Genomic DNA, 12578 nt, shown 5'->3' on the forward strand with positions numbered 1-12578 from the left:
GCTCTCCCGGGCAGATGAAGATGACGAGGTGGTGCCTCAGCCCCGAGGAGCGAACTGCAGGGCACTGACAAGATTCTGCCTATGGCCATCAGGCCTGGAGGGAAGGAGGACACTAGGTTCACCTACCCAAGCTGGTGGCATGAGGCATAAATTTAAAAAAATAGGGCAGGCACGGTGGCTCACGCCTGTAATCCCAGCACTTTGGGAGGCTGAGGTGGGTGGATCACCTGAGGCCAGGAGTTCGAGACCAGCCTGACCAATGTGGTGAAACTCTGTCTGTACTAAAAATGTGAAAAAATTAGCTGGGTGTGGCGGAGGGCGCCTGTAATCCCAGCTACTCAGGAGGCTGAGGCGGGAGGATTGCTTGAACCTGGGAGGCAGAGGTTGCAGTGAGCCTAGATTGGGCCATTGCACTCCAGCCAGGGTGACAGAGCGAGACTCTATATGAAAAAAAAAAATAATTGAGGAACTTGCCAAAAAGAGAAAATCCAATAAAGATTCAGTGCCAGGCCCTGACTCCAGCAGGACTTCCCCTGCTCCCTTGATGTCTTGCCATAGAGCTGCAAGGTGATGGGGTTACAGGCTTCATAGGGCTGGATTTTTCCCAGTCAGCCTCTAGGAAGGGTAAGAGACTAGTAGCTTGAAGTTTAGGTTGGCTAATTGGGTCCTTCCCAGACTTCGGAGGAGTGAAGGGAAACCTGAGACCCCAACTCTTCATGGGGAATCGCTGTCCTCTGTCCCCAAGAGCACATGCCTCTCCTGAGAGAAGCTGAGGAGTGGGAATCTGCTCCCACCCACCCCTTAGCTTGGGCTTAGCCTCAGCCCTCACCCTGCTGTTCCTCTACCCTGTGCATATTCTAGAGCAATAGGGAGAATGGACCTTCCCTGATGCTGGAAATAAGAATGAGGGGCTAGAACTCCAATCTCACTCTCTAGGCAAATGGCAGATATTTATTATTCATGAATACTCTGGCTTTCTACGTTGAGTTAATTCAGGTCTATGTTCCTTTGCTGTTACTCCTCTTTTTTCATACGTTTTGTACAGATACTAAGCTTTTATTTTATTTTTGAGACAAGTTTTGCTCTTGTTGCTCAGGCTGGAGTGCAATGGTGCAATCTCAGCTCACTGCAACTTCCGCCTCCCAGGTTCAAGCGATTCTCCTGCTTCAGCCTCACAAGTAGCTGGGATTATAGGCATGTGCCACCACACCCGCCTAATTTTGTATGTTTAGTAGAGACGGGGTTTCTCCATGTTGGTCAGGCTGGTCTCGAACTCCTGACCTCAGGTGATCCACCCACCTCAGCCTCCCAAAATGCTGGGATTACAGGGGTGAGCCACCGCACCCAGCCGTTTTTATTTTTTGAGATAGAGTCTCGCTCTGTCACCCAGGCTGGAGGGTAGTGGCGCGATCTCGGCTAACTGTAACCTTCACCTCCTGGGTTGAAGTGATTCTCCTGCCTTAACCTCCTGAGTAGCTGCTGTTACTCTTAACATGGATAAAAATACTTTTTAAAAATTTCCTTCTTTGGGAAACTAAAAGATTTGCAATTCTCAATTGATTTTTTCAGCCTGTGGTCTTCTACTGAGGAAGGAGCGTGGAGCTCTGTCAGATAGGAGCCTGCTTCCTGAGGCCAGGACTTACTCTCCGATGTGATCAGAGGCTTTCACAGTGTCCACATTGGTCTCCAGATCAGCCGTATCATGGAGGCTTGGTCCAGAGACCTTCACATGAAAAGGGAAATGATAAACGTGTCCAGGAGACACCGTTCTGCAGGGATTCTGCCCTCTCTGAATAATCTCCCCCATGGCCACAGAAACCCTGGGATTTTCCCAGGAGCTAGCCAGCACACACAGATTATGAACTTCGGACAGAAGCCCCAGCCCTAACCCTCACTGATACCTGTCATGCCCAAACTGCTCTGAAGTGCTCATGTGCTGGTATCTCCTGAGAGTCTGCATGTCAGTGTGTCTCTGTACTAGTGTAATTTATTTAGAAAAGTTGGAAGACCAACAGGCAAAGGGCAGGATACTGGAGGCTGGGTCTAGGGTCCCGTTACCTGATTTATGTCGCTGATTTTCCCAAATATTGATAAAAATGAATTGATCTCTAGGTGGCAGAGAAACAGGAGGAACCCCAGACTACATAGTAAGTAGAAAATGAAATTAATGCTGCATGTCATTTAGATTGAGCTCAGCCCTGAGTCACGAAGTCTTTTCAGAGCAAAGGAATAGTTCTCCCTTATCTGAAGCTCACTGTGGCCTTGGGCAGCCTGGCATTGAGAATTCTCAGCATGTTCACTCTTGGGTTCTGTGCCTGCATCACACAGCAATGGAACAGTCCCAAAGGATTCTTAAGGGTGGGGAAAGGCACTAAGAAGATGAACCTGCAGCCCCTGTTAATACTATCTGGTCTAATTTATACTACTGTTATCAAGCAAAAGGAGCTCTCTCCCTGAGGCACTGAAAGCCAATATTTTGACACCAGGTTTTTGAGAAAGAAAAGCTTTTTATTGTAAGTTGACTCAAGATGAGTCAAGCTCAAATCTGTCTCCCTGTGCTGACTTTAAGGCAGTAATTCAATTTTAAAACGTTTAGGAGGTGGATTCTGGGGTTCTCAGGTGATAGGTAGAAGGAAAGGAGAGCTCTGGAAAGTCTTCAGGCATGCACAGTTCTCTTCATGTCTCCTCATGCATCATACACACATTTAGGAGGAGTTTGAAACATGGTGAGGAAATTCAGGCTGTGACATCAGCATGCTTGGTCTGTGCAAACTCCATTTGGCTATATTGGTTTCAACCAATTTTGGCCAGTTTTGTAGAGGGAGTTTGAGCATTTCAGAAAGTTATTTCTTATCTGCTGTTCTGTAAATTCATAATTTTTGTTAGTTACTGGTTTATTTAATCCTTTGGGCATGGGTTCACTACCACCTGTCCTGACACCACTTCATCTTTCCTGGGCCTCCTTACTTTCCACCTTCATTCTCTCATCATACTTTATATACATTTATAATTCCCTTTCTATTCTGTATGTAACCCAGATATCAGCTGTATTGCCTCATCTCTTAGATATCTATGTATACTCTGACCTAATCAAAACCAGAAATTGTGGAACTGAAAAAGCCAGTGTGTGAAATGAGAAAAGCAATAGAGAGGGGTAACAACAGTATTGAACAAGCAGAAGAAAGAATTTGTGAACTTGAAGATAAGTTATTTGAAAATACGTGCTCAGAGGAGAAGAAAGAAAAAGAATATAAAAAAAATAAAGTCATCAGGATGTATGGGACAGCATCAAAAGAGCCAAGTTCACATTACAGGATTTCAAGAAAGAAAGGAGAAAGAAGGCTATAGAAAGCTTATTTAAAGAAATAGTAGCCAAAAATGTCTATATCTGGGAAAAGATATAAATGTCTAGGTGTAGGAAGCTTAAAGGTCTCCAATTAGTTTTAATTCAAATAAAACTTCAGCAAGACATGTTATAATAAACTGTCAAAAATCAAAGACAAAAGTACAGGGGTTTTTGTTTTCTGTTTTGAGCCAGAGTTGATCTGTTACCCAGACTGGAGTGCAGTGGCACCATCTTGGTTCATTGTCACCTTTGCCCCTCGGGTTTAAGCGATTCTCATGCCTCAGCCATGCTCAGCCTCCCAAGTAGCTGGGACTACAGGTGTACACCACTGCACCTGGCTAATTTTTATATTTTTTAGTAGAGACAGGGTTTCACCATCGTGGCCAGGCTGGTCTTGAACTCCTAGCCTCAAGTGATCTGCCTGCCTTGGCCTCCCAAAATGCTGGGATTACAGGCATGCTGCACTCAGCCCAAAGACAGAGTTTTAAAGGCACAAAAGAAGAGAGACTCATCATTTACAATGGAAATCTATAAAGCTATCAGCAGACTTAGCTGGCAGCTAAGAATAATTTACCTAGCAAGCTGTCCTTTAGAAATGAAGGACGTTGTATATGGACTTTCCCATACAAACAAAAGCTAAGCAAGTATATAACTTCTGGGTCTGTCTTACGAAAATGATAAAGGGAGTTTTTTTTAACATGAAAAAAAGGACATTTAGTAGTAACATGGAAACATGTAAAAGGATAGAACTCTGATAAAAGTAAATGCAGAATCAAATTTCAGGATACTCTAACACTAATGGAAGTATGGTAATCACATATATTGAGTATAAAGTCTAAAAGGCAAAACTGTTAAACATAATAGGCATATTAGCTTGTTTAGGGATATACAATATAAAAGAAGTCTAACATCAAAAATATAAAATGTGGGTGGAAGAATAAAAGTGTTTTCTGTGTGATAGAAGTTAACTTTTTATCAGGTTAAAATAGCCATTTATAAGTAAAATATGTTATATGTAAGACTCATGCTAATCATGAAGCAAAAAACCTATAGTAAGTATTCAAAAGATAAAAAGCAAGAAATTTAAACATACCAGTTCATAAATGCATCTAATAACAAAGACAGCAAGTGAGTAGGAAGAAACAAAGAATCTACAAAACAATGAGGAAATAATAAAATGAAGAGTAAGTTCTTTTTTTTTTTTTTTTTGATACGGAGTCTCTTTGTCACCCAGGCTGGAGTGCAGTGGTGCGATCTCAGCTCACTGTAACCTCCGCCTCCCAGGTTCAAGCAATTCTCCTGCCTCAGCTTCCCGAATAGCTGGGACTACAGGTGCCTGCCACCACACCCAGCTAATTTTTTTGTATTTTTAGTAGAGACGGGGTTTCACCATATTGGCCAAGCTGGTCTCAAACTCCTGACCTTGTGATCCGCCCGCCTTGGCCTCCCAAAGTGATGGTATTACAGGCATAAGCCACTGCACCCCGCCAGGAGTAAGTTCTTAACTATCAATAATTACCTTGAATGAGGCCGGGCGCTGTGGCTCAAGCCTGTAATCCAAGCACTTTGGAAGGCCGAGGCGGGTGAATCACCTGAGGTCAGGAGTTCGAGACGAGCCTGGCCAACATGTTGAGACCCCGTCTCTACTAAAAATACAAAAAATTAGCCAGGCATGGTGGCAGGCACTTGTAATCCCAGCTACTTGAGAGGGTGAGACAGGATAATCGCTTGAACCCAGGAGGCGGAGGTTGCAAGAGCAAAACTCCATCAAATAAATAAATAAATAAATACCTTGAATGTAAATGGATTAAGTTATTTAAAGACACCGAATATCATAATAATTTTTTAAAAGACCCAAGTATATGCTGTGAGAAGAGACGACACCATTAAGAACACGGAAAGTGAAGAACTAGAAAAAGATATTCTATGCAAATAGAAACCAAAACAGAGTAGAGGTTGAATAAACATTAAGGAAAAACTATAACGGTACAAAAATTGTCATTATACAATGATAAAGAGGTGAATTCATCAAGAGGATATAAGAATTGTAAATGTAGATATGTGCACCATCAGAGAACCTTAGTATATAAAGCAAATATTAATCTGAAGGGAGAGACAGATTGCAATACAATACTAGTAGGGAGCTTAAATATCTTTCCATAGTGGACAGATCATTCAGACAGAAAATCAATAAGGAATCATTGGATGCGAACTGCACTTTAGACCAAATGTACCCTAACAGACATACACAGAACATTCCATGAAACGGTAGCAGAGTATCATTCTTCTCAAGCATATGGAACATTCTCTGGACAGATCATGTAGATAAGACAAAGCAAATCTTACCAAATTTAATTGAAATTATATCAAGTATTAGTTTCTACTACAATGGGACAAAATTAGAAATCAATAACGAGGAATTTCAAGATGGAGGGATATGGGAAAATTAAACCACATGCTCCCAAACAATGGGTCAAAAAAGAAATCACGAGAGATTTTAAAGTATCTTGAGACAAGCAGAAATAGAAACACAATATATTAAATCTTATGGAAAGCAGCAAGAGCAGTTCTAAGGAGGAAGATTAGAGCAATAAATGCCTACAACAACAAAAAAGGTCTCTCAAGTAAACAACCTAACATTACACCCTAAGGAACTAGAAAAAGACAAGCAAACAACTGGAAGTCAGTAAAAAAAGGAATTAATAAAGATCCAATGTAATCAGAAAAAAATGAGAGCAGAAAAACACAATTGAGAAGATCCTTGAAACTAAGATTGCTTTTCTGAAAAGATAAATCACAAACCTTTAGCCAAACAAACCAAGAAAAAAGAAGACTCAATCAGACATGGAAGATGAGACATTACACTTAGTACCACAGAAATACAAAAGGTCATAAGACAACATTATCCACAATTATATGCCAACAAGTTAGACAATCTAAAAGAAGTGGAGAAATTCCTAGAAAGATAAAATCTGCTAAGACTGAATCATGAGGAAATAGAATCTTTCATTAATGCAGAATCGAGGAAAACAAATTAGGCCAGATGCAGTGGCTCACCCCTGTAATCGCACCACTTTGGGAGGCTGAGGCAGGCAGATCACTTGAGGTGAGGAGTTTGAGACCAACCTGGCCAACATGGCAAAACCGTGTCTTTACTAAAAATACAAAAACTAGCTGGGTGTGGTGGTGCATGCTTGTAATCCCAGCTACTTGAGAGGCTGAGGCACAAGAATCACTTTAACCAGGGAGTTGGAGGTTGCAGTGAGCCTAGATCACACCGCTGCACTTCAGCCTGGGCAACAGAGGGAGACTCTTGTCTCAAATAAATAAAATTAAGAAAAACAAAAACAAATTAAAAATCTGAACTGACCAAGAATGAGAAAAGAGATTCAATCAGTAATAAAACACTCGCATCAAAGTAAAGCCCAGGACGTGTTGTGTTCTTAATGCCAATCATTCTCAAATTCCTTCAAAATATTTAAGAGTAGAAAACATTTCCATTCTCTTTTTTGAGGCCAGCATTACCCTGATGCCAAAGCTACACACAAGGATACTACAAGAAAAAGCTACAGGTCAACATTCCCTATGAACTTAGATACAAAAATCCTCAAAAGAATACTAGCAAAAAATAAAAAATTGACCTGTGCAGTGGCTTCACGCCTGTAATCCCAGCATTTTGGGAGGCTGAAGTGGGTGGATCACCTGAAGTCAGGAGTTCGAGACCAGCCTGGCCAACATGGTGAAACTGTGTCTCTACTAAAAATACAAAAATTAGCTGGGCATGGTGGCAGGTGCCTGTATGCCCAGCTACTCAGGAGGCTGAGGCAGGAGAATCACTTGAACCCAGGAGGTGAAGGTTGCAGTGAGCCCAGATAGTGCCATTTCACTCCAGCCTGGGTGGCAGAGTGAGACTCCATCTCAAAAAAAAAAAAAAAAAAAAAAAAGCCAACACATTAAAGGATTATTTACCATAATGAGGTGGTAGGTTATCTCTGGAGGAAGGATGGGTCAACCTATGCGAATCTGTGAATGTGATGCACCACATACAAAGAATGAAAACATAATCCATATAAGCATCTCAACAGATTCACTGAATGCATTGGACAAAATTCAACATTCTTCCATGATAAAAACTCTCATCAAATTAGGCATAGAAGGAATGTACCTCAGCACAACAAAGGCCACATATGACCAACCCACAGCTAATACTATGCTCAAAGATGAACAGTTGAAAGCCTTGCCTCTATGATCAGGAACAAGACAAGGATGCACACTCTCACCAACTTTTATTTAACATAGTGGTGAACGTCTTGCCAGAGCAATTAGGCAAGAAAAAGTAATATAAAACATTCAAATAAAAAAGAAAGAAGTGAAATTATTCTTGTTTAGTAATGACCTTATACACGGAAAACTCAAGACTAAACAAAAATACTGTTAGAAATAATAAGTGATAATAAATGAACTTTAAAAAGTTTAAAGATATGAAATTGGTGAGCAAAATTAGTTGCATTTTTATATACTAACAATGAACTCTGTAAAAGAAATCAAAGCCATCTTATTTTCAATAGCCAGCAAAACAATGAAATACATAGAAGTGATTTTGTCTAAAGAGATGAATAACCTGTAAACAGAAAATTATAAAATGTTGATAAAACAATGAAGAATATACAAAAAAATGAAAAGATATGTCGTGGTTGGGAATTGGAAGAATTAATAGTGTTAAAATGCCCCTACTAACCAAAGCAATGTGCAGATTCAGTGCAATCCCTATCAAAATTCTAATGACATTATTCACAGTAATAGAAAAAACAATCTTGAAATTCATATGAAACCCAAAACCCCCCAAATTTTCCAAAATAATCTTGGGTAAAGGAAACAAAGCTGGATGTATAACACTACCTGATTTCAACATCTACTACGAAGCTATATTAATCAAAACACATGACACTAGCATAAAAACAGACACATGGACCAATGGGATGGAATAGAGAGCTCAGCAATAAGCCCATGCATTCATGGTCAATTGACTTCAACAATAGTGCCAAGAACACATGATGTGGAAGGATGCATTTGGATATCTACACAGAAAAACAATAAAATTGGGGTTTTTAAATCTGATTTTTATTCAAATATTGCCTCAAAATGCATTAACAACTTAAACATAAGGTCTGAAACTATAAAACTACTAGAATAATTCATAGAAAAGCTACATCATATTTGTCCAAGCAATGATTTTTGGATATGACCCAAAAAGCACAGTCAATGAAAGCAAAAATAGACCATCAGGATTATATCAAAAACTTCTGTACAGCAAAAAGTCGGGGTGGTGGTGGTGAAGAAATTTTGATTAATTAGTACAACGATATGGTTAGAATGAATAAGCTCTACTGTTAGCACAGTAGAGATTATTGTTAACAATAATTTATTGTACATTTCAAAATAGCTAAGAGACGATCTAAAATGTTCTCAACGCAAAAAAATGATAAGCATTTAATGTTATGGGTATCCTAAATTCCTTGATTAGTTCATTTTTTGCTTCATTAAATGGGATCTTTCTCTGCCACCCAGTGGCGGTCATGGCTCACTGCAGCCTTGAACTCGGCTCAAGGGATTTTTCCACCTCAGCCTCCAGAAGTGCTCAGATTACAGGCATAAGCCACTTTGCTCAGCCAAAAGGGGCCAAAGGGTGGATCGCTGAAAGGTGTTACGTGAAAAATTTTGTGCTGCTACCCAAATCTAAACGTTGAAGTGCCCCGAATCTCCAGTACCTTAAAATGTGTTTTGAGATAGAGCCCTTTAAGTGCGATTAAATTAAAATGAGGGTGTTAGAGTGGGATCCAATCAATCTGACTGATGTTCTTATAGAAAGGGAAAATATGGACACAGAGAGAGACACCAGAGTGTCGTGCACATAAAGACTTTGAGGACACTTCATAATGGCGACCATCTGCACACCAAGGAGAAAACAGCAAGCCTGCCTTCACCTCAATCTTGAACTTCCAGTCTCCACAACACTAAGAAAATTAATTTCTGTTGTTTGTGCTACCCAGTCGATAGCATTTTGTTATGGCAGCCTGAGCAGATTAACACACACGGCAAGAATCTGCCCTTTCTTTCTTTTTTCTTTTCTTTTTTTCTTTTTTGAAAGAGACTCTCGCTGTATCACCCAGGCTGGAGTGCAATGGCACGATCTCGGCTCACTGCAACCTCTGCCTCCTAGGTTCAAGCGATTGTCCTGCGTCAGCCTCCCCAGTAGCTGGGATTATAGGCACCCACCACCACGCCTGGCTATTTGTATTTTTAATAGAGATGGGGCTTTGCCATGTTGCCGAGGCTGGTCTCGAACCCCTCACCTCAAGTGATCCACCTGCCTCAGCTTCCTGAAGTCCTGGGATTACAGGTGTGAGCCACTGCACCCAGCAGAATCTCCCTTTTCAATGCTGACACCTCTATGAGTTTCTCATAATCTCTCCTTCTCATGAGTTCCAGATTCCCAGTCTCTGAGGATGTCAGTTCTTACAGCTTGACCCTCTCAGAAAGGAGAGGCTTCACAGGGAGGCATAAAGAAAGCAGAATCTGGGGATACATCTCCCATTATATTGTTTGCCCAATTTCAGGAATTAAAGGATAACAAAGTCACCAAGGGGTCTTCTCCATTAGAGGTGCTGAGATGTAGTGTGAAGAGTATTGATTGGTTTTAGAGGCAGAACTTCCTGTTGCTGCCTTTGGACAAATCATTAACTTTTCTAAGTCCGAATCCTCCAGTGATATAGCACGTTGCCGGCATTCCTCGCAGGGATATTGTGAGTCTCACAGGGCATTCTGCACGTGAAAGGAGGTGGTAAATATAAATCACTGCACATGTGTGAGGCTTCATATTATAGTCACAGATGTTTTGGATCTTGCTCCCTGATTTCTGATGCTCACAGAATCTAAAATTACAGGATTTAACCAAAGAGGGCATTTTTCTCGACCTCCTGTAAAATCCCTTTGTTCTTAATTTTCACCACATCAGAAGCAGCCTTCTATCTTCTAGCTCTGACATTATTCAGTGCATGGGTCTTAATTTAGAAAAGTGACTGAGTGATGACACAGAGAGGCCAATGGGATTTTTAAAGGAAAGGTAGGGCAGAGTAGGGTACACAGTTTAGGACTGGCCAGATTGAAGCATTCCTGAGGGCCTTGGGAAAAGGGGCTGTTCCTAGTTGTCTGGTACCTGGCTTTGTGTTGACTTAGGAGAGCAGAATATTGGCTTGGTGTGTGAGAGTTTGACAAGGAGAGGGTTGGGGGCATGGGCTCTGGGTGGGTAAATTTTCATAGGAAAGGCTGGCTCCAGGAAACCCACTTCTACCTCTAAGAATTTGCTCGCCCCAAGGTGGGCAGTCTCTGCCCAGTCAGGGAAGACACAGTCACAGCACCAAGAACACAGAAAATAAGGAAATATAATAAATATAATTGGCCCTGTGATGGACAGGTGCCAAACAGACAAATACAGAATCTAAAGAAACGGATTTAAAACAGAGTTTGTCACACACACAAAAAAAGAGAAATCCTGGGGATTTTTTTTCAAAACAATTTCACTTCTAGTCTTTTTTTTTTTTGAGATGAAGTCTCACTCTTGTCCCACAGGCTGGAGTCCAATGGTGTGATCTCGGCTCACTGCAACCTCTGCCTCCCGGGTTCAAGCGATTCTCCTGCCTCAGCCTCACGATTACGAGCGCCTGCCACCATGCCCGGTTAATTTTTGTACTTTTAGGAGAGATGGGGTTACACCATGTTGGCCAGGCTGGTCTTGAACTCCTGACCTCAGCTGATCTGCCCGCCTCGGCCTCCCAAAGTGCTGGGATTACAGGCATGAGCCACCACGCCCAGCCTACTTCTATTTTTTAAATTTCTAATTCTTTCTTTTTTTTTTTTTTGAGACAGAGTCTCGCTGTCGCCCAGGCTGGAGTACAGTGGTGCGATCTCGGCTCACTGCAGGCTCCGCCCCCCCGGGGGTTCACGCCATTCTCCTGCCTCAGCCTCCCGAGTAGCTGAGACTACAGGCGCCCGCCACCTCGCCCGGCTAATTTTTTGTATTTTTAGTAGAGACGGTGTTTCACTGTGTTGGCCAGGATGGTCTCGATCTCCTGACCTCGTGATCCGCCCGCCTCAGCCTCCCAAAGTGCTGGGATTACAGGCGTGAGCCACCGCACCTGGCCAAATTTCTGTTTCTAAACCAGTCTTTGCAATTGCAGTCTCCAGTGAAGTCTTGGGTTGACATTACAGGAAGAGGGAGAAAACCTATAGGGAAGAGAAGGGTCTCAGAGGTGGCTATTTGGATGTAGGACTCATAACTGCCTCTGTTCAAGGTAGGAGAAAATGCTGTAGTCACAGGAATGTCCATGGGCTCTGCCTGGGAGTGGGTTTCTTCCTCTATTGACTCTCCTCTATCTTAGCCAGTGAATGTCTTATTATCTTGAGTTTCAGTGACTCTAGAGTTCATCTAGAAAGCTCTAATACTACATGGATTTAGATATTGTCTGAGGATAAAACGGATTTGCCTTTTTTGCAGGGCAATTTTCAGTTATTCTTTTGTTCCTGGGTTGAAGAAACTGATGCATATGTGTATTGGAGTTTAACTTTTTTTTTTTTTTTGAGACAGAATCTCACTCTGTAGCCCAGGCTGGAGTGCAATGGTGCGATCTCGGCTCACTCCAACCTCCACCTCCCAGATTCAAGCAATTCTCCTGCCTCAGCCTCCCAAGTAGCTGGGATAACAGGCACCTGCCACCATGCCCGACTAATTTTTGTATTTTTAGTAGAAACGGGGTTTCACCATGTTGGCCAGGCTGGTCTTGAACACCTCACCTCAAGTGGTCTGCCTGCCTTGGCCTGCCAAAGTGCTGGGATTACTGGCATGAGCCACCACGCCTGGCCAGTATTGAACTTTTAAAAGAGTTTGTTCTTTCTGTGGCAGGAATAGATTGTTTTGTCCACATGCTTTTCTCCTACACCTGTGTTCAGGGCTTGGGGAGTGTTTTCCTCTGAAATAGGAGGTCCTGGTTCCACATGTCCTTAGTGAAGCTCTACTGATTTTAATCTTCTCGGATCATCTCTCTCTTCAGTATGGGCTAAATTCTTTTTTTTTTTTTTTTTTTTTTTTTTTGAGATGCAGTCTGGCTCTGTCACCCAGGCTGGAGTGCAGTGGCACGATCTCGGCTCACTGCAAGCTCCGCCTCCCGGGTTCAGG

This window comes from Nomascus leucogenys, chromosome 10 (assembly GCF_006542625.1).
Source record: "Nomascus leucogenys isolate Asia chromosome 10, Asia_NLE_v1, whole genome shotgun sequence".
Classification (NCBI taxonomy): Eukaryota; Metazoa; Chordata; class Mammalia; order Primates; family Hylobatidae; genus Nomascus; species Nomascus leucogenys.